The sequence below is a fragment of the Papaver somniferum genome, chromosome 9, assembly GCF_003573695.1.
Source record: "Papaver somniferum cultivar HN1 chromosome 9, ASM357369v1, whole genome shotgun sequence".
Taxonomy (NCBI): domain Eukaryota; kingdom Viridiplantae; phylum Streptophyta; class Magnoliopsida; order Ranunculales; family Papaveraceae; genus Papaver; species Papaver somniferum.
In genome coordinates, this window is record NC_039366.1 from 159,774,732 (window position 1) to 159,799,653 (window position 24,922).

A 24,922-nucleotide genomic window follows, 5' to 3' on the forward strand; every position below is an offset into this window, starting at 1 on the left:
TACATATGGATTCAAAATAAAATGATCTTTCAACTCAAAATCAACCATGCTCGATTTCCATGATTTTTCAACAAGCTCTTGAATTCTTCGTACTTCAAGTTCTTATATGGTTCTGCATGTGTTCGTTCAACGCTTTGTTGTTAAAGATCCGTAGAGATAACAACTTATGAGAATACTCAAAAAGAGCTTTGTCAGAATGAAAATCACTCTACTCAATGGTTGTTATACAGAACATAGTATTGTTACCTTCTCCAAAGTTCAATTGCACCACAACTTTGAAGCAATACTGCGGTGATATGTTCTCCCCCTTGGTCAATACTTAAATCTTTTGCAAAATTGGTAAAACCTATCGATCATAATCCGTTCTCCCTTACATAATGCTCCGAGAATCCATATATTGTGGTAATTATTACTTAATAATTTTCCCCTTTTTGTCAAAAAAATTGGCAAAAACGAAAAATAGGGATCATAATGAATTAAACAAAAGAGTGTTAAGACTAGATAACACCTGAAATCTTTTAGTTTAGATGATTTCACCAAGAAAGCTCGGCGATTTCATCAAGGAGATATAAAGGTACAAGCATCTCCTATAATTCCACAACCACTCTCCCAACAAAGATATGTCAATTAAGCACAAGTTCAAAAGAACTCTCCCCCATTTGATGTCATTCCTGAAAGAAAAACATAGGCGACCTTTACTCTAATCAAAACATGTGTTAGAGCACTGCTCGGTCAAAATCTCAAGCGTTGCTATCTCAAGCCTGTTTGTCAATGTTAGTGATCAAAACTATAAGTCTTGATTTCTGGTCTACTTATAGTGATGTCTCGGACTAGGTTAGATTGTGTAGTTGGGCATTAGACTTCACGACGTTCATCATCTGAAGACGAAGAACTACTAAGGAGAGCTTGTGGAACTTCATCAACAAAAGGTATGTGGAGACTAAAACTCATTTATCACTTGGAAAGTCTATTTGTACTCTATCTCCTATATTGACACAAAAGTCGTATTACTATATAGTATTCGATAATACACATTTGAGATTTCGAGCTGAGTTTTACTCGCTTACATATTTCTCGAAATATGTGTTGGTAAGCTTTCGCTTTAACCAAGTTCATCTTATATTCTTGACGAAAGTCAAAAGATGATTATGTGAAAATCTTCTAGTAACATCTTACATGGTTCGTGTGATACAATCATTTGGTGTAGACTTGGAATGTTTCGTAATGATTATTTTAATAAATTGAAAATTGCTTCGATGCTAATAGTTAGTGAAAACAACTATTTTCATCCTCTAAGAATGTTTCAATGATTGGAATAGAGTTTAGAACACTTAACCATCATTGGATTATGAACATATTATGTGTGCTTGCATATATGTGATCCATGACCGGAAGTATAGTATGCATACCCGTATGCGTACCTGTTAGTTGTGAAATTCCGAGAGCCGAAGTACACATACCCGTACGCATAATGGAGAAGGGTTTGGGTCTGGGAATTTCTGTCGTGTTTGGAAGTATGCGTACCCACTTTCATACTGGCGAACCCAAACTCAGTCCGGATACTTTAAGTATGCGTACCCGTTTGCATACTTGAGTGGTTAAAGTTCTAAAATAGGTTTGTTTGTGAACTAATACATTTAGATAATAAGGAATGCATTCTATGCAAACCGTGGCTATAATGTTCATGAAGTGATTCGAGTGAACCAAACCGATTTTGCTTCAATTGTGTTCTTGTATACTTCTATGAGAATATAGCAATTGAACAACTCTATAACTAGTTTCATTTGAGTCATTTGAACTAGTCGTGGTTAAGATGAATAAGGTTGATATGAGAGTGTTCATATAGCTAACTTTGGTTAACTACTGTTGATCCAACCTATTGTACACGTTTAGGTACGGTTACTCAAACCTAAATGAAGGTATATTTCATTTGTATATAACAAGCTAAGTTCAATCTAACGGTTGAAAGATATTAGCTTGAATCTAATCAGGTTTTCATCTAACGGTGAATATTGAATGCTTTGTTACCAAGGTAACATTGATTGCAAACCCTGATTTGAAAACTATATAAGGGAGAACTCTAGCAACTGTGAAACCTAATCCCCACACCTCTTGGGTGATACTAGTTGCGACTAGAGTCGATTCTCCTTTAACCTTAGGTTTTTAAAGAAACCCTGTAGGTTAATGACTTGAAGACTTCATTGGGATTGTGAAGCCAGACCCAACTATTTTCTCTATAGTTGTGTGTTCTGATATTACTTCTACTATCGTGATTGAGTATTATCTTTGCTAGGATTTGCTTGAGATTTATCTCCGATAGGTAAAATTAAAAGTAGTCACAAACATCTTCGTCTCATCGTTTGTGATTCCATAATATCTTGTTTCGCTTCCATACAATTAAGATTATTGTGAGGTGATTGAGAATACTAGGCTGTTCTTCGGGAATATAAGTCTGGTTTATCAATTGGTTCTTGTGCACCTTGATTTATCAAAAGACGGAACAAAACTCATAGGTATTTATGTAGGAGACATGTTTATCTATTTCAATAGAATTTTATGCGTGAGACATATTTGTTTATCAAGTCTTCGACTTTGGGTCGTAGCAACTCTTGGTTGTGGGTGAGATCAGCTAAGGGAATTAAGTGCGCAGAATCCTGCTGGGGTTCAAAGACGTAAGGAGCGCAACTGTACCTTGATCAATGTGAGATTGATGAGGGCTCAACTACATTCCAGTCCGAAGTTCATTGGTAGTAGGCTAGTGTCTGTAGCGGCTTAATACAATGTGTTGTTCAAAGTTGGACTAGGTTCCGGGGTTTTTTCTGCGGTTTCCTCGTTAACAAAATTTCTGGTGTCTGTGTTATTTCTTTTCCGCATTATATTTTGTTATATAATAGAAATGTCACAGGTTGTGCGTTAAGTTCAATCAGTTCTTGAATCCGACCTTTGGGTTGTTGATTGGATTGATTGACACTTGGATATTGGTTTGCGATACCATCCAAGTTATCTATCTTATTCAATCGGGCTCGCAAATTCCTATTTGTTTGATTGCAGATTCAATTGAGAAATTGAGATATAACTCTTTGATATACTTTTTTATAGATTGAGTCTGACTGTCTAGTTGATTCTCTTGAAAGTATATTGGAGTTCGTCTATTCAGATTGCCGAAAGAAATATTCGGCGTGGTTGTTAGACCCCCGCTTTTTCAGATTGAGATACTGGTCTGAACTAATATCCACACAGTTGGCATACACAAGGAAATCGGTGGTCAATAATCCTATTTCTAGATCAACTCAGCTGGCATATACAAGGGAACCAGTGGTCCATTTATTAATTGCACAATAATAAAAAAAATCAATTAAATATTTATTTATTTATTCTGGTTCGTCTGAATGGTCTGTTTTTTTTTTGTAACTCAATCACTCTACTTATCCCAGCGGTGATAACAATCCGATGTTGGTGCCTCACCAAATCATTTAGAGAAAAAAAATAAAAAAAAGAAGTAATAAGATGACTCCGAGTTACGGTGAAACTACCATGTTATTTCTAACACCTGAGCTCTGTGCTTTTATGAATAAACTCTATTTTTGGGTTCCTTAATTCCTACAACTAATATCTTTCCATCCACTTAGATTGGTTAGTGTTATCCTTAATTGGAGAAAAAATTCTAGGCTCTGGAGTTTATTTAATCCAACTAAAAAGTTTCTCCCATACCCCCAAACTTAAATCTAACATTGTCCTCAATGTTCCAAAGATAAAATTTAAAGCATGAACAAGGAGAAATTGTCACCACTTGAAGCAAAAGAGTTGAGGAAATATATTATACCATGTTGCATGAGCATAGGTTACCTCCCAAGAAGTGCTAAGTTTAAAGTCTTTACCCAGATATAAGAAAGAATTAATCACCTCATAAAATCATAAAGAAATAGCTGGAACAACTGTGGGTCATCTGCATCAAATAATGTTATCACAAATAAAAGGAAACTGCAACATGCCAAGAAATTGAACAAATATAGCACACCCTTGCCTAGTTTCATGTTTAAGATAACTACATCAGGTTCTATAAAAGGGTCTAAATAAATTTCTTTCGGCTTGCGTTCCTCATAGGTAAGATCCGAATTATCAGGTTGTAGAATATGGAAAAACTTAGAAGCGCATAATAATAACCTGAGTAATTGAGTATCCTCAAAGTCAATCGGGTTTGACTCACACCATTGATTAAAATGGGAGTGGTGATCATTCTTCAGCAAATGTGTCGATTATATCATAAAGTAACTAGGCTTAGCCTCAAAAATTAATAATTGACACATATGAAACTCATACGTTCCCACAATTGGAAGAAAAGTTTTTGGTAGGAAAACAATGTCAATCTTGGTATCATAGCCTGGGTAAACCACATCAACCAAGGTATGGGTTTCTAACAACCGAACTTCTTTATGGACATCATTAGGTTCAGGAAAACGTGAATGAAGATAATCTTTTAAAATGGTTGAGACACATATGTCAAGTCCCAAGTGAGGGATCTTTCTAAGAGTTAAAGCACATGTAAAATGATAACCACCCCCAAACTTAGGATTTTCAGTGTCTCTAGAAAGACTAGTCACAACTTCCCTAATTTCTAGGTTATCAAATACATGAAAATGGTCAATTGATTTTTCTAAGTTATAATCAGGTACGTCCTGACTCATCTGTATAAGTTCATCTTCTTTGTCTAAGACTATTATTTATAAATCACTTAGACTCTAAAACAGTCTTCTCAGAATAAACATGTTCCTCTAAACCATCATTGGATTTGTAATCAAAATGAAATATTACATCGTCTAAAACGAAAGTATCTCTAGTCAAATACCCATTCTTTTTAATAGGTGAATAATCCTTAAAATTGTCAGGATTCAGACCAAAAATAAGAATATCATCTTGAAGCTCAGTTGGAGTAACAAATTCCTGATCACTATGCCTACATACCTCAGATTCTTCATCAGCATTATTCTCACCATAATCATAACATGAAAATGATCGAACCTCATCTAAACAAGTTGCGTTACCAATTCTAACCACGTCATCTTTATTATGTGAATAACTATCTTCATTCTCAAGGGTAATATTGGAAACACTATTAAGATTATTTCGAGCAATTCTTTTTTGCATCTTTAACAAAAGCCTCTGAGTCAACTCCGCTGACTTCCAGATTGTAGGATCAGAATCTCGCAGCAATTATTTGTCAGCGAAATTATCAATGGTATTGCACAATAGCGTCGCAGAACAATTTCAGAAACGACGTCAGCAAGGATCATGCGAAAGATGTGATAGTCTTGCGAAAATTAGAGAGCTTGCGAAGTTAACATTTGTAAGGTTGCGAGAATGTCGCAAACCATATCCGAAAATAAAGGACAGATTAGCTGTCATCCACTATGTATTTCCTTATAAATAGTCATTCGAGTTGTAAAGGAGAGGGAGATCTTTCTTGAGTAAGAAACAAGTAAATAGGAGAGAGAAAATTCAGATCAGAGATCATTCATGACTTCTTTATCTCTTTTGTAAGAACATTCAAAAATTAATCAATAAATTAAGAGTGTAAACCAAAAAATGAGTTGATCAACATTGAAATCATATGAGGGGTGTAGTGTAGGATTTCCTGCAACTACATAATGGCGCTAGAAACAGGGAATTGAAGATCGAAAGTTGAAGATTGTTGATTGAGAATATTCAAATCAAGAAAGTGATTAAATAAATCAGTGAATCAGTTAAAAGAAAGATGAGCAGAATTAATGAAAATGGCAAAAGATTGGAGTGTAATATGATAACAAAAAGCTTGATCAATGAATTTCATGAAATCGTCAAAGGAAGAATACATAAACGAAATTTTGAAGGAAAGAAAGTTATAGCGGTAGAAAAAAATATCACCCTTGAAAGAGTGGGAAAAGCAAAAAATTGCATTCATGGTGGGAGAAATACCAAAAGAAAATTTGAATCATACATCTCCGTTGGTCATCACAGTGCCTATTACACGAAAAGAGAAGGATACAACAATAAAATCCGCAGGAGAATGGATGTTGAACAAAACTTTAATCGATACAGGAAGTTCATTTGATATAATATTTTATCATGCATTCTGGGGAATGGGATTTAAAGATGAAGAAATGTCCAGTTCAACATATTTTGTTCACGGCTTTGGAAAATCCACAACAAAACCTAAAGGAAAATAGTGGTGCGAATTCCACTTGGAGAAATCGAAAAATATGTAACATTGTGTGTGGTGGATATGGAATCGCCATATAATATGTTATTAGGAAGATCATGGATATATGCGATAAAAGTTGTGGTATCAACGTTGCATCAATGTATTAAATTCCCCACTCCAAATGGAATAGGTGAAATTAGAGGAGATGTTGACAATGTGAAACTATGTCATCAAATTGAAGTAAAGCATTATGAAGAACAAGCAAAAAGGAAACAATTTCGCAGAAAATTGGCAAAGGAAGCAAAGAAGGAAGAAGAATTTAGAGTTTATATGATAAGGGCAAAAGAAGGAAAAGGAATACCCAGCGAAATTTCGGAAGAAGGGGAAGAACCCATAAAAGCAATAAAAGAACCAACATCAATGGGAGAACCTAAACCCAGTTACACTGCCGCAGAACCAACAAAAGAAAGAACTGTCAACTTGTTGCGAGAATATAAAGATATTTTCGCAGGAAACATGGATGAGATACCAGGAATAGATCCATCAATTGCTTGTCACAGATTGGAGATTAACAAAAATGTGAGACCATTTAAACAGAGAATAAGAAAAATCGCAACAACTTACCATTCCCAAATATAAGAAGAATTACAGAAAATGTTGGAGGCAGGAATTATAAGAGAAGCTAAATACCCAGAATGGATATCGAATATGGTCATTGCCCAAAGAAAAACAAGGGAATCAGGATTTGCATAGATTTCACTGATTTGAACAAAGCTTTCCCCAAAGATAGTTTTTCGTTACCCGATATTCCTCAAATGGTGGAATCTACAACGGGAAATGATAGGGTATCATCTTTAGATGGGTGGTATAACCAAATTCCGCTCGCTGAAGAAGATCAAGAACATACTGCTTTCTTTGCCCCTAGAGGTTTATATTGCTACACGAAAATGCCATTTGGTTTGCGAAATGCGGGAGCGACATATCAAAGAATGGTAGAGAAGGTGTTCGCAAAATGGATACATAAAACATTAGAAGTATACGTGGACGACATGTTAGTAAAGAGTAAAGAAGCTAAAGACCATGTACAAGACTTGAGGGAGATTTTTGAACAAATGTGGCAGTATAACATTAAATTGAATCCTGAGAAGTGTACTATTGGAGTTGCATCGGGGAAATTTTTAGGCTACATTGTATCAAAGGAAGGAATACAGGTTGATCCAGAAAAAGTGCAAGCAGTTCGTGACATGCCAACACTAGCAACAATAAAAGATGTACAGAAGTTGAATGGTCTTCTAGCTTCGCTGGGGAGATTCATTTCGCGATGATCAGACAAATGCAAATATTTTTTCGATATACTCAAAAAGGGTGCGAAATTTAAATGGAGTGATGAATGTGAAAAGGCTTTTCAAGGAATCAAAGAACATCTTATGAATACAACTATTTTACAAAAGGCAGAACCAGGAGAAGAATTATTGATTTACCTTGCGACAACGTCGCATGCATTAAGTGTTGTGTTATTGCGAGTAGACGCAGGAGTGGATAAACCCATTTATTACATTAGCAAAACTTTTAATACTGCTGAGAAGAATTACTCAAAGATTGAAAAATTAATCTTAGCATTGGTCTATGCATCATTTAAGCTCCGCATATACTTTCAAGCACACAAGATAAAGGTATTAACAAAAGTGCCAATTGAATCAGTGATGAAGAATTCTAAAAGATCGGGAAGGGTGGAGAGATGGAATGCACAAGTAGGCCACTTTGATATTAAATATGGAATTTTGTCTTCACCAAAATCACAAGTTGTTGTGGATTTCTTGGCAGAATTTCCTTTAGAAGAAGATGAAGCAGTAGAAGAAATAATGGATGTAGAAGAAGAACATGGAGATCCAAAAGATTTATTAACAGAACCAAATAGATGGGAAATATTGGTAGATGGATCATCAAATGGAGAAGGAAATGGAGTTGGAATTGTTTTAATTTCGCCAGAAGGAATAAAGATGGCTTTTTCATTCAGATTGGAATTTGCATCCACTAATAATGAAACAGAATATGAAGCTGTGATACATGCTTTAAAATTCTCAATAGAGATGAAACTAGAAAATGCTAGGATCACTAGTGATTCGCAACTAGTTATTCGCCAAATAAAACGAGAGTATACTACAAATGAACCATCCTTGAAGAAATATAAGAAGCTGGTTGAAGAATTATCAGCGAAAATCCCAAAGATAAAATGGAGGCACATTTCAAGAAAGGATAATAGACTCACAGACGCTTTTGCTTTCATCTCAAGCATGATGACAGATCCAACTGCGAGATGCATAAAAATACAAACACTTCTGTCACCATCAATAAATAAAGAAGAGGAAGATGTGGATGTAATGGTGATAGATAATGAAAAAGAAGAACAAACGAACAATGTCGCAGACTGGAGAATGGAACTTCACGCATATTTGGCGAAAGGAGAAACACCAAGAAATAGATTGGAAACACACAAGTTAAAAATCCGAGCAACGAATTATGAATTAAGAGATGGGTTGCTATACCGAAAATCCTTTAGTGGACCATCACTCAGATGTTTGACACGAGAGGAAGGAGAAAATGTGCTGAAAATGTTACATAGTGGAGATGCTGGCAATCATAGTGGAGGAAGATCTTTGGCACACAGAGCAAAAATGTAAGGTTATTATTGGCCATACATGCATGAAGATGCAAAACAAATATCAAGACGCTGCGAAGATTGCCAGCGACATGGAAAGAAAATACATGCACCAGGAGCACCATTGTCATCTTCAACCAGTGTATGGCCTTTGGAAAATGGGGCTTAGACATTATGGGGACATTTTTACCAGGAACTGGACAAAGAAGTTACTTAATAGTCGCAACAGATTATTTCACAAAATGGACAGAAGTGAAGGCAGCACAACATATTCGCGACAAAGATATCTTTACATTCATATTCGAAAATATCATTTGCATATTTGGAATTCCTGCACAGTTGGTATCTGATAATGGGAAACAGTTTGAGGGGCAGAATATAGAAATGTTACTTAATGCATTCAAGATAAAATGTGGAAAGTCCACTCCTTTGTATCCACAAGCTAATGGGCAAGTAGAAGCAATAAATAAAACAATTGCAGATATATTAAAGAAGAAATTGGAAGGACATTACAGATCATGGTGCGAACAAGTACATAATGCAGTATGGGCTTATAATACAACTAGAAGAGAAGCTACTGGAATGTCACCTTTTTGTTTAACATACGGAGTTGAAGCGGTGTACCAACAGAAGTTGTTATTCCGACAAAAAAAGAGAAGCTTGGGAGAAAAATCTTAGTGCGGGTTTAATTTTAAAAAACTTGATGAATTAGAAGAAAAAAGAGAAAAAGCTTTACAACATATGGAGAATTATCAGCGAAGATTAGCTCGAGAATATAATAAACGTGTCAAAATACGTGAATTTCAACCAGGAGATTTAGTTCTGCGAGAAACACCAATATATCAGCGAGAAAATGGTGGAAAATTAGCGAAAAAATGGGATGGACCTTACATCATTAAGGAGATAGTTGGAACAGGAGCTTATAGATTAATGGATCCAGAAGGGAGAGATGTTGGTCATAGATTAGACAGACCATGGAACAGGTTGTATTTGAAAAGATATTATCAGTAAGAAGCTTTGAGAAGTTATAAATTCTGAAAAAATAATTGCAGAATTACTCATATCAAAAGAAGATCATGATGTGCGAAATTGTCGCAGAGATAACCACAGAACAATGACATAAAAGAAAGGGGCGAACCTTTATGGCGTACACCCTAGTTCGCGAATAAAATTTCGCAAGAGGCAAATGTAAGACCTAAAGTACGTCTATTATTAGGGGGTACCTGTTACATGGCTCAGGGAAAGGCTACACCGCCACCGGAACCTGAGTCATGGAGATTTGGGGTCAATAAAGCCCATCCGGGAGAGGCACCTTGGATTCTCAACTTAAGCATATGACTTAGGTTGGGCGACTAAGGTAATAAGGACTCTCAAGGAGTGCAGAATCTGATCAAGGCGCCGAGGTACACGGTTGAGTCAAGGGTGCCGGGGGCGTTTGAAGCGTCCTTGCCATTCTTGACAAGTCTTGGCTTATACTGCACTCGGCCTGAAGAAAACCCCACTTAGGGTGCAGTCTCGTAACCATAAGCCCTATAGGCAAAAGGGATAAGAGGCTGCGAAAACAACTGGTTGTTGTTAAGACTGGATGGGAGGAGCTAACCTTGTATGGTAGAAGTACGCCTCCTTGAAGGGGCAACCAGGGGGGAGATAAGGGCGGCACCCTCCATTAGGGAGATAAGTGTCTTAAGACGCAAATGTCATGAGGCTTTTTATTCGCAAGGATATTAAGGCTTGTCATATTTGTGCAACAATCCTGAAGAGGCAATAATACAAAAGAAAAAGATAAGACGAGATCAATGGGTTTTCGCATGAAAGTGCGAAGACGTCCTGCGATTTCGTCGCAAGACGGCAATGTCATGGGGCTTTATTTTCGCAAGAATATAGGCCTGTCATATTGTCGCAACATTCCTGAAGAGGCCATAATAAAAGAAAAGGTTAAGACAAAATCAATGGGTTTTTGTATGAAAGTGCAAGGACGTCCTGCGATTTTGTCGCAATGACAAGAGATGGCATAATACCTTTAATTAGGAAGGAAAATAAGACCATATGATAAAACAATTAATGATAAGCATTCAAACATTATTTGCAAGAAAGATAATGAGAGGCAAGTATGGGAATCGATATACAAGAAGCATTATCTTTCTTATCAACAAAATATTAAAAGGAAAAGTTGACTCCAAAGTTATTGAAAAATGTAACTCTCAAAAGTGATAAAAATAAGACAGCAAGAAAACAAAGCTAGATAAGAAGCTCAAGCTTCAATATTAATTCAGTAGCAGGAGATGACAGAAATTCTTCGCCAACATTCTCGCAAGCTTCTCCTTCATTTCGGCTTTGATCTTCGCCATGACTAGCATTTGATTATCGCCAGCAATTACTTCTTCAGGAGAAATTTCTTTCTCATTCTGATTAACACCAGCAGATACTTCTTTAGAAGGAACCTCTTCTTCATCTTCCAGGAAATTATCCTCTGCACCGCTTTCGTAATCATAATCACTATCAGCAGGACGAGGAACTTCATCATCTACTTCTAAGGATCAATTGATGTAGGAGGAAGAGAGTTGGACAATAAATGTCATTTACAAGGACTTCAGCCCGGAGATGAACTTGGCGAAGAAGTGCTCTTTGATGATTCCTATCTTGAATATCCTTAAAATAAGCAAGATAATCAAGTCTTCTTTCTGCTCGGTCGCGAGAACCAGTAAGGGTAGAGACGAGCAAGCATTCTCTTTGCGAATTTTAGCATATTTAGCCTCCAATCAGAAATAGAGAATGAAGATTCTTCTCAGACTCTGAAAAATAGAATACAAAATTTTTTAAATAAGGAATTCAGAGAGATATGACAAAGAAAAGATAATTAAGGCAGTCAAACTATTATGACTACCTTCCTTTTGCGAAATAAGGTGTTGAATCAAGGATAGACAACTATTCTCCCAATGGTCCATTGCGTCATCAAATTTATCTCCAACTAAACCTTTAAGTCGAGACTGAAGATTTTTCTCTTTAGAAACAAGAAATTTTCTTCGCAAGAGAAGAATAAGATTCTTCTAATTTGGAATATTGTTCTTTAAGCTGATTTGCCTTCACACTTAAAGCTATTCTACCTTGAATGAGTGTATCTCTTTCAGCGATAGATGATTCTGTTACTTCTTTAAGTTCATTTCTCAAAGAGCGAAGAGATTTCTCTTGGTCAGCACATACTTTTTGGAGAATATAAGTTGTTGCGAAGATATCGCCATCTTGTTTAAATAATCGCTTCTCTTGAGATAAGGTTTTATTCTCATCTGATAAAGTTTCCATCCCTAAATTAGCTTTAGTTAAAGAATAAGAAAGACGAGATACTTCATTACTTAATAGATCTTGTCTTTGAACTAATTGGGTATTTTCATTGGTAAGATTATTTATTGATCAAGAGAATATGAATAGAGGTTATCTAATTGGTTATATTGATCCATCAAGACTTTATCAACACGGGCTTCTTCAACAGCAGATTCAAATTGATATCTCTCCATTATCGTTTCTGATTTAATGCTTAACATGCGAAAGAGGGATTTAAAGGATAATTAAACATGGGAAGGATAAAACCATCGAAAAGGCAAATTAAAGACATAGATGAGGAAATCATACCTCTTAATTCATCATTCTTCTTGCGAAGATTGTCACGATCCAGCAAAACATTCTGAAGTTTCTGATTTTCAAGACGAAGAGCATTACATTCTTTTTCTAAAGCTGTCTGCGAAGCAGCTTTGTCAGAACCCAAATGCTTGCTCAGAATTTCGCAAACATTAGACTTGATGGGATCAGTAGAAGACTTCTTGCCATCATCCAGAATCTCAGATAAAACCTTGAAAGCAATATCTATCCCTTCCACGGTTTTTTCGACAAGGAAGAGACTTGGGTAGAGAACTAGTAGAGATAGAAGGTTGAGAAACATTCTCAATGGGAAGAGAAGAGGTTTCATTCGCAGAAGGATCCACAAGGGGAATTTCAATCATAGAAAGATCAACTGGAGAAATGAAATCAGAGGCAGCATTTTCGCGAGTTGGAGATAAAGGTTTATCTTGCGAAGATGTCAGGAGATTTGGAAGAAATGAAATCAGGCAGCTCTTCACGAATTGGAGATAAAGGTTTATCTTGCGAAGATGTCGCAGGAGATTTGGAAGAAATGAGTAGGTGGAAGGGAAAAAGTTGGAACACTTGAGGTGGCGAGATTTCTTGTGAGGTTTATGAAGATCTTTATCACCCTGCGAATTACAATCTAGATAAGAAACAGAGGCAACAATATTGTTATTAGAAAAAGATAGTGTTTCTTACTACCTTCTCATTCGCAGACTTTCTTTTATGTGCGACAACTTATGCTGTGATTTGGGATTGTTAGGGTTCTGAACTGTAAATTTAGTGTTGGAGCCGCTTTTGCTGAAATAACAAGAGTATGGGAATCACATAAACAACATCACATAAGGCAATAAACAAGATTAATTTCAAATATATCAATTTCAGCAAAACTCATAAGGAAGAAAAGAGAAGACTAACCTTGATGAATCCATGAAAAATGATAGCAGGGAGATTGTCTCGAAGAAATCGAACTATGAAGATCTAGTTTGAAGATGAAGAAGAACTTAAAAAGATTGAAGAGGAAAGAAGAAAAGTTGCAATAATGGAATTTGCAGAAGAACGATGAAGTTGCAGAGAGAATAAAAGAAAGAAGAAGAGAGTGAAAAAAATATATAGAGGGAATTTTTCCTCGAGAAAATAAACACGGTTAATACGGAAAGATTTAAGCGGTTAAAAAGTAACGGTTACAAAAGACGTGTCGAGAAATAAATGGAAGAAAGAATACGTGTGATAAATGCAGAATATGAGATAAGCAGTTGCGGCATTTCTCACATCATTCTCTACTTTGCAGAGAAGATATGAGAAGAGGCAAGATGTAGGATCAGAATCTCGCAACAATTATGTCTCAGCGAAATTATCAATGGTATTGCACAATAGCGTCGCAGAACAATTTCAGAAACGACGTCAGCAAGGATCATGAGAAAGATGTGATAGTCTTGCGAAAATTAGAGAGCTTGCGAAGTTAACATTTGTAAGGTTGCGAGAATGTCGCAAACCATATCCGAAAATAAAGGACAGATTAGCTGTCATCCACTATGTATTTCCTTATAAATAGTCATTCGAGTTGTAAAGGAGAGGGAGATCTTTCTTGAGTAAGAAACAAGTAAATAGGAGAGAGAAAGTTCAGAGCAGAGATCATTCATGACTTCTTTATCTCTTTTGTAAGAACATTCAAAAATTAATCAATAAAATTAAGAGTGTAAACCTAAAAATGAGTTAATCAACAATGAAATCATATGAGGGGTGTAGTGTAGGATTTCTTGCAACTACATAATGGCGCTAGAAACAGGGAATTGAAGATCGAAAGTTGAAGATTGTTGATTGAGAATATTCAAATCAAGAAAGTGATTAAATAAATCAATGAATCAGTTAAAAGAAAGATGAGCAGAATTAATGAAAATGGCAAAAGATTGGAGTGTAATATGATAACAAAAAGCTTGATCAATGAATTTCATGAAATCGTCAAAGGAAGAATACATAAACGAAATTTTGAAGGAAAGAAAGTTATAGCGGTAGAAAAAAATATCACCCTTGAAAGAGTGGGAAAAGCAAAAAATTGCATTCATGGTGGGAGAAATACCAAAAGAAAATTTGAATCATACATCTCCGTTGGTCATCACAGTGCCTATTACACGAAAAGAGAAGGATACAACAATAAAATCCGCAGGAGAATGGATGTTGAACAAAGAATAACGTCCATGTTGCTTAGTCGGATATTCATTATATTGGCTATTGTAATACCAGTTCGACATTATTTGTGCACGTTCGAATGCAAATACTGGGGTTAACTATTTTGGGTAGGCTTGGGCTACCTTTAGCAAAATATACCTACAGTCAGAGACTGGTCAAAGAAACGAGGCTAAGGCTTATGGTATTTCGGATGGTAACGCACACATGGTTCACCGTACTATCCCACATGTTTTCCTACTAACAGGTGCCAGACGATGCAATATGATGTGCACATGTGCATTCGTGTTTCTTTTTTATAATAATAAAAATTCTAAAAATAAACAAACAAGATATAAAAGTCCAAAAAGAAATAACAAAAATAAAAACCTGCACACCAAAAAAAAAAAACACCCAAAGTAAAATATAACAAAAAAATAAAAATCTAAAGCATAACCTAAAAACAAGTCCGGTCGGCGGCGCCAAAAATTGATGTTGGTTGTGATAGTAGTAAGTGAAAAAGCGGGGGTCTAACAACACCACCCAATATTTCTCTTAGCAATCTGTATGGACAAACTCCAATATACTTTTTATGAGAATCAACTGGACAGTTAGACTCAATCAATAAAAAGATATATCAAAGAGTTTATATCTCAATCTCTCGATTTGATCTTTACTCAAGCAAATGGAAATCTGCGAGTCTTTATCAAAGAGAGATAACTTGGATGGTACCAAAGACCAATGTCCAAGGATCAATCAATATCAATCAACAACCAAAGGTTGGATTTCTAATTGATGATCTTTAACGCACAACCTGTATTATTCCAATTATATAAAAAATATAATGCGGAAAAGAAATAGCACAAACACCAGAAGTTTTTTTAACGAGGAAACCGCAAATGCAGAAAAACCCCGGGACCTAGTCCAGATTGAATACACAATGTATTAAGCCACTACAGACACTAGCCTACTACAAGCTAACTTCGGACTGGACTATAGTTGAACCCTAATCAGTTTCCCACTAATTCAAGGTACAGTTGTACTCCTACGCCTCTGATCCCAGCAAGATATTGCGCACTTGATTCCCTTAGCTGATCTCACCCACAACTAAGAGCTGTTGCAACCCAAAATCACAGACTTGATAATAAACAAATCTGTCTCACACAGAAAAGTCTATCAAAGGATAAATCTGTCTCCCACAGAAAAACCCTAGGTTTTTGTTCCGTCTTAAGATATAAAATCAAGGTGAACAAGAACCAATTGATAATCCGGTCTTATATTCCCGAAGAACATCCTAGATTAATCAATCACTTCTCAACAATCCTTCTTGACTACACAAGCGGTTTGTCGAGGAATCACAAACAGTGAGACGAAGATGTTCGTGACTTCTTTATCTTGCCTATCGGAGAACTCTCACGATCTCAAGCCAATCAATAGATTGTACTCGTACGATAGAAGATGCAAGATCAGATCACACAACTAAGATAAAAGTAGTATCGGTCTGTCTTCACAATCCCCATGAAGTCTTTAAGTCGTTAACCTGGTTTTAGAGAAGAAAACCAAAGGTTAAAGGAGAATCGACTCTAGCGAGCGCACTAGTATCACACTGACGTGTGGGGATTAGTTTGGCACAATGTTAGATGTCTTCTTTATATAGCCTTCAAATCAGGGTTTTGCCTTAGTTACAAAGCAATCCATATTCACCGTTAGATGAAAACCTGATTTAGATTCAAGCTAATATTTCTCAACCGTTAGATCGAAAACTTAGCTTGTCACACACACTTGGGTAGACGTTTACCGGGTTTATGAAAACCGTGCCCAAACGTGTACGTGTATGTTGGTTCAATATACTAACCCAAAAGGTTAACCATATGAGCAATTCATATTAACCTAGTTCTTCTTCACCATAACTAGTTCAATTGACTTAAATGAACTAGTTACAGATTTGTTCAATTGCTATGAAATCTTATGTAACTACACAAGACACAATTGAAACAAAGATGATTCGATTCGATTGAATCGGCTCATGAACTTTATAGCCACGGTTTGCATAAAGCATTCCTTAGTAATTTAAGTTTCATGTTCAGAGCACATCTTTAGATCATAACCACTTAAGCTCACAAACAAGTTCGCGAACTTAAGGCAACCGGCATAGTTTTCCAAACTCAGCAAAAAATCTCGGCAAAGAGACTTCCGCCAGTTCGCGGAATGAGTTCACGGAATAAACATGGAAACGAGTTTTTTGGAAAATCCAGCAGAAATTCTCGGCAAGAGAACTTCCGTCAGTTCGCGGACTGAGTTCGCAAACTGAGTTCGCGGAATTGGCAAAGCCAATTCCTCCGGTTTCTCTCAATCAACAAAGTTCGAAAACTTCGAATTAAGGAATACATGGTTATGTAATCTCCAATCATTGAGACATTCTCAGAGGAAGTTATATAGCTGTTATTCACAGACCGTTTCACGTCGGAGCAATTCTCAAAGTAATTGAAACTTTTCATGACTTTCGTCACTAGGTGAAGATAAACTTGATCAAAGCGAAACGCTTTACCAACACATAATTTCGAGAAAAAGATAAGTAGTGAATACTCAGCTCGAAATGTCAAATGTGTATGATCCAGTCTATATAGCATACGACTTTTTGTCTCATAAGAAGTAGGAGATAGAATAGATAGACTTTTGAGTGATAGATAAGTTCAAGTCTACACATACCTTTTTGTTGATGAAGTTCCACGGTTCCTTGAGTAGATCTTCGTCGTTTTATGATGAATCGCCATGAAGTCCTTGAGCTCAACTACACTTTTCTATCCTAGTCCAATACTTAGCTATAATAGACTAGAAATCAAGACTCATAGTTTTGATCACTAACATTGACAAACATGCTTGATATAGCAATGCATGCGAGGTCGACTGAGCTATGCTCTAACAGTCTCCCCCTTTGTCAATTTTAGTGACAAAACTATTAATACATATGGAATACAAAAAAGATAAACTTTAGTGGCTCCTATTCCACAGTCTAATCGTCAACGTTCCTTGAAATTTTCGTCCTTCCAAGTACTCCAATGATCCCAAAGGTTGTAAGTTTAGCATCACGGTTGTTGAAGATCCGTAGCTATAACAATGAGAGAAATCGAGATTCTCGATCATTATTATACAGTGTCATAGTATCATTATGTTACATCAAAGTCCAATTGCATCACGACTTTTACAACAATACTATGGTGATATGTATCACTCCCCCTTAGTCAATACTCCATCTCGATCATGGAAACCACTCCCCCTTACACAATGATCCGAAAAACCATATGTATTTGTAGTGTGAACTACATTATTTCTCCCTTTTTTTTCAAAACAATTGGCAAAGGTAAAAGAACGGGATCATAATGAAATTTCCACAAGAGACATTTCATAGACTAAAAGAAAAAATACATACCAACTTAATTTAGATACAATCATAAAGCCGAAGCTAAATGCATTCATCAAGGAGTTTTAAGATACAAGATAACCCCTATAAAATTCCACAGCCGCACACCCCGCAAGATATTACCATTAAGCACAAGTTCAAAAGAACTCTCCCCCATTTGATGTCATTCCCGAAGGAACAACAAGAGCGACCTTAATTTCGAAAGAAAAGAATGATTTTTTAATTGGACACCAAAAACCATGGAAATGATTTTCTATATCCAAAACTCAACCAAATTAATCACAAGTAAACCCATGATTAATTTAATTGGAATACGCAACTAAATCAAACCACAAAAGTGATCAATTTAATTGATTGTGCTCAACATAAGTAAACTCACGGAGCTACGACTAAGATAACCACACGGGGATGACTACCTTAATCGTTCAAATACTCAACATAAGGAAAACCTTACGGAATACACGACTACATTAAAGAGAACCTAGAACATGATTAGTATAGCCGTGCATATACTCAACACAAGAACTTGTGGAATATATGAAAAACTCAACTAGGTTAATTATAAGAGAACCTATAAATAATCTAATTGGAATACTCAACCAAACTAATCACCGAAGCAATCAATTTAATTGTCAAAAGATTTTGCTCGACAAAAGAAGACTTTCGGAGCAAATAACTAAATAACCAATCAAGATGATTAATTTAGTTCAAGAATGCTCAACATATAGCATGTCATGGAACAACCAACAAGGTCAATATTAATCGACATAGTTGTAAGGTGCTCAACATAAGATACACAATGGAACCTTCACGGTAAAACATAACAAAATGGATCAATGAAGATCAATACCATGGATAACATATAATGATCTATTCTATTTTACGTCACTATTTGCATAACGACATAATAGACTTTATCCTTGTCAAACAAAAGATTTCATCCTATTTTCCATCAAATAAATGACTGCATAGGCATAACTTTTGTAATTGTCAAAAGTCCATTCGTCCTTTCATCAATACGAATATCAATTTATGAACGACTTTACTTTTGACACAATATGGGACCTTCAAGTTCACGGACGCAAACAATACATATCCCAGAAAAGTATTGCAATACTTCAAAACAGATTAATACTGCAATAATATCATTCTCCAAATATTTTTAGAATTTAAAAACCAATAAACCTAAAAAATAAACATAAGAAGATGAAAACAAAAATAGCTATGTGTAGTCACAATCTTCGCTATTCAAAGCACTAGTTATTCTTCCAACTAATCCAAAAAGAAGACATACTAGGCAACAATTCCTTTGAGAAATTCTTTATCATTCCCAAACTTCTTGTTATCGACAACCATCGGGACATAAGGTTCACGAAGATAAGTGTCAATACCCACGAACTGTCTTGGCTGAAGAGGTCGAATTAGGGTCTTCTGAATTTCCAAAGATTTAGACACGAACGTCTTTATTTCATAAATCTCCCTTCTTATTTCCTTTAACTCATCAAGAACATCGGAAAACTTCTGAGAGTTAGAAGGAACAGCCCTGGGTTTTCTTGTATTCCTTCTTTTTCTTTTCAGGGACTTAGAAACATGAGATTTCTCTTTTTCCTTGATTGAAGACTTAACAATCATGTTGACATCCTTTTCATCTGACGACATAGTGCTTTGAGAACAGTTATGAACAACTGGATTTGTGTGATGGAATCACTTAACTCAACAAGCAGTCTTATAAAGGATGTCAAAAGGAAAAAGGAATGTAGGGTTCGAAACCTATTGACAGGTTCGTATATGCCCAACTTTAAAAACCCTATAAAGAGTAGAATTGTCGATAATAACCCTTTCTTTTATTTTATAGACAAAAAATAACAAATCTAAGAAACGAAGGAAAAACTTTTCTGAAGCCTGGATCAGCACTCAATCTTGTCTCTTTTCGAACAGGCACATGAAACAAGATTTTCCCAACAACACAATCAAGTTGTGTTGCGATGAACAACGATTTGTCCATCTTTTTCCTCATGGGAGGAATCCTCTGATATCTGTCTATCAAAACGATTTGACCATATTTTCTTTTCAAATGGTCTTATTCTATCCTTGGAAACCAACTTCTTAGACGAATATAAGATCCTACATACCTCGGCGGTCTTCTGAGAAAGTTTCAGCTTCCTTGCTAATCGATCTACTATTCGTTGAAATTTGCTGGCGTGCCTTATTTGGTGCTTGTATTTGTAACACCTTGATAGTTCGTGTCCCTTCATCGAACAAAACGAGCACGTAAATCTTGGATAGTATCCAGGCATCTGAGATGTGCAAGCAGCTAGACATACAGTTGATCCTGAAACATCACTGATAGGGTTTCCAGTTATCGGATTCAGTGAATCTTCCAGCTTGATTGGGTTTCCCTCTTCTCCGAATCCATTGAGGTTGATATATGTATTGCTACAAGTATCAAAATCGATGTTTTCACAAAGAATCCCTACACTTGATTTCCTATCTTCATCGGAATCATAGGTTTCAGACATTTCATCAAGTGTTACAGCTAGACCTTTGTTTTCAGTGTATTTTCTATGATTTGGGCATTCGTTAGCAAAATGGCCAAAACCCTTACACTTAAAGCACTGAGGCATGTCCTCGTCATCAGCCTCGTCATCATCCCCGTTTTTAGGAGGTACGCGACCCTGAGGTTTGTCTGATGACTTAGGTTTGTCTCTTGAAAACCGTTTACTTCTCTTCAATAGAAGACCCCTAAACTGTCTTGTGATCAAGGAGACTGATTTGTCAAGATCTTCATCCGAAAAATCATCCTCAGACTGATCATCCTCAGAGACGTGAACACTCTTACCTTTGACAAGTAATTTAGTGTTCTTTTGTGCTTTAAAGGCAACATCCTTACCGACTTTGGATGTATGCTCATGGTCAAAGATCTTAAGCTTTCCAACCAAGGTGTTTCTGGAAAGATTATCGAGGTTATTCCCCTCAACAATGGCATGCTTCTTAGACTCGTATCTAGATGGCAGAGATCTGACAATTTTCATCACAATGTCCTTTTCAGGAATAGTCTTACTCAATACAAAAGATGCATTAACAATTTCAGACATTTTGTGATTAAACTCATCAAATGTTTCTTCATCTGCAATACGAAGGATGTCCCAATAGAATTAAGGTTTTGAAGCCTAACATCCTTTTCACCGGAGTTGCCTTCAAATACTGTTTCTAAGATATCCCAAGCATCTTTAGATCTAGTGCAGTTTGTCACATGATGCTGAAGATTTGGGGTAATGGCATGTATGATAGCATTCAAACCGTTGGAATTTTGCTTTGCAGCAGTTATCTCAACAGCGGTGTATTAACCAATAGGTTTGGGAACGTTTGCATAACCAACTTCCACAACGGGAGCATCATAGCCATTAACCACATATACCCATGATTGAAAATCCCGCAATTGAAGAAAGGCTCGCATAACAATTTTCCACCATAAGTAATTGGATCCATCGAAGACTGGTGGTACGTTAATAGAGATAACACCTATGTCCATAGAGTCAGATCACTACAAACACGGACTTGTTAGGTTTTAAACGTGTTTGCCTGCTCTGATACCAATTGAAAAAGCGGGGGTCTAACAACACCACCCAATATTTCGCATAGCAATCTGTATGGAAAAACTCCAATATACTTTTTATGAGAATCAACTAGACAATTAGACTCAATCAATAAAAAGATATATCAAAGAGTTTATATCTCAATCTCTCACTTTGATCTTTACTCAAGCAAATGGAAATCTGCGAGTCTTTATCAAAGAGAGATAACTTGGATGGTACCAAAGACCAATGTCCAAGGATCAATCAATATCAATCAACAACCAAAGGTTGGATTTCCAATTGATGATCTTTAACGCACAACTTGTATTATTTCAATTATATAAAAAATATAATGAGAAAAAGAAATAACACAGACACCGGAAGTTTTGTTAACGAGGAAACCGCAAATGCAGAAAAACCCCGGGACCTAGTCCAGATTGAATACACACTGTATTAAGCCGCTACAGACACTAGCCTACTACAAGCTAACTTCGGATTGGACTATAGTTGAACCCCAATCAGTCTCCCACTAATTCAAGGTACAGTTGTACTCCTACGCCTCTGATCCCAGCAGGATACTGCGCACTTGATTCCCTTAGTTGGTCTCAGCCACAACTAAGAGTTGCTGCAACCCAAAATTGCAGACTTGATAATAAACAAATTCGTCTCACACAGAAAAGTCTATCAAGGATAAATCTGTCTCCCACAGAAAAACCCTAGGTTTTTGTTCCGTCTTAAGATATAAAATCAAGTTGAACATGAACTAATTGATAATCCGGTCTTATATTCCCGAAGAACAGCCTAGATTAATCAATCACCTCTCAACAATCCTTCTTGACTACACAAGCAGTTTGTCGAGGAATCACAAACAGTGAGATGAAGATGTTTGTGACTTCTTTATCTTGCCTATCAGAGAACTCTCACGATCTCAAGCCAATCAATAGATTGTACTCGTACAATAGAAGATGCAAGATCAGATCACACAACTACGATAAAAGTAGTATCGGTCTGGCTTCACAATTCCAATGAAGGCTTTAAGTCGTTAACCTGGTTTTAGAGAAGAAAACCAAAGGTTAAAGGAGAATCGACTCTAGCGAGCGCACTAGTATCACACAGACGTGTGGGGATTAGTTTTGCACAATGCTAGATGTCTCCTTTATATAGCCTTCAAATCATGGTTTTGCCTTAGTTACAAAGCAATCCATATTCACTGTTAGATGAAAACCTGATTTAGATTCAAGCTAATATTTCTCAACCGTTAGATCGAAAACTTAGCTTGTCACACACACTTGGGTAGACGTTTATTGGGTTTGTGAAAATTGTCACCAAACTTGTACGTGTATGTTGGTTCAACATAGCAACCCAAAAGGTTAACCATATGAGCAATTCATATTAACCTAGTTTTCTTCACCATAACTAGTTCAATTGACTCAAATGAACTAGTTAGAGAGTTGTTCAATTGCGATGAGATTTTATGTAACTACACAAGACACAATTGAACCAAATATGATTCGATTCGATTGAATCGGCTCATGAACTTTATAGCCACGGTTTGCATGAAGCATTCCTTAGTAATTTAAGTTTCATGTTCAGAGCACATCTTTAGATCATAACCACTTAAGCTCACAAACAAGTTCGCGGACTTAAGGCAACCGGCAGAGTTTTCCAAACTCAGCAGAAAATCTCGGCAAAGAGACTTCCGCCAGTTGCAAACTAGGTTCGCGGACTGAGTTTGCAGACTAAACACGCAAACGAGTTTTTTGGAAAATCCCAACAGAAATTTTCGGCAAGAGAACTTCCGTCAGTTCGCGGACTTGGCAAAGCCAATTCCTCCGGTTTCTCTCAATCAACAAAGTTCGAAAACTTAGGATTAAGGAATACATGGTTATGTAATCTAAACTCTCATTCCAATCATTGAGACATTCTCAAAGGAAGTTATATAGCTGTTATTCACATACGGTTTCACGTCAGAGCAATTCTCAAAGTAATTGAAACTTTTCATGACTTTCGTCACTAGGTGAAGATAAACTTGATCAAAGCGAAACGCTTTACCAACACACGATTTCGAGAAAAATATAAGTAGTGAATACTCAGCTCGAAATGTCAAATGTGTATGATCCAGTCTATATACCATACGACTTTTTGTCTCATAAGAAGTAGGAGATAGAATAGATAGACTTTTGAGTGATAGATAAGTTCAAGTCTCCACATACATTTTTGTTGATGAAGTTCCACGGTTCCTTGAGTAGATCTTCGTCATTGTATGATGAATCGCCATGAAATCCTTGAGCTCAACTACACTTTTCTATCCTAGTCCGAGACTTAGCTATAATAGACTAGGAATCAAGACTCATAGTTTTGATCACTAACATTGACAAACATGCTTGATATAGAAACGCATGCGAGGTCGACCGAGCTATGCTCTAACAGTAAGAAAGATGTCGTTCACTCAGACTTATTGAGATTTGATTTCAGATTCATTACCAAATGAAATTCCTGAAAAATATCCACAAAACTCCCACACTCTCCTCTTTATCAAACTTGTGACTGTGGTTTTCTCTTTAATCGAAACATAATATGGAAACTAATAGTGATTCTCTTCAATAAAAAACCTTACCAACCCTTTCTTGTGCTAACAATTTAACATGAACCTAATTACATGCAAAACTCCGACCAAACACTCTTCAAAATATGATCCAGCAATTCGTTGTTGAAAAGTTACCTTCCAGCCAATTTTAACTTCAAAAATAGGAAGAAGGTGGTCTCCCTCTAACCATTCACGGGGTCCCTTTAGCCAGTGGGGTGTAAATAGTAATTTATGGGGTGTAGTTAATAAAGTTTATGGGTGCCTTTAGCGATTCTTCTGGGTGTCATTAACACTTTTTCGGGTGCCACAAATGTATTTCTGGGGTTCCTTTAGTACTTTTTTCATGGTGTGCAGACATCACTTTTCAAGCCAATTTCTCCGTAAAAGCTTATTTCTCCGAAACGCCTACAAAAATGTAAAATAATCAAATAAATAACAAATCGAGCACTAACAATATACATAATTAAGATCAAATCAGACACAAAATTGTGTCCTTCAAAATACTTCTTGCATCTTCCAGACTTAAAGCAACTCTAAACTGCAATCTAAGGCAGTACGTAAAAATGAATCTCAAACCAATGGCAACAACCACTTCACCGCAACTCAATTACACCATCGGGATCAACCACAAACATCTTCTTCTTACAATCACCACCTGCATACACAACCTTCAATTATTCTTTGACAACTTCATGGAAACAATTATATCTTAGTGGCAAAA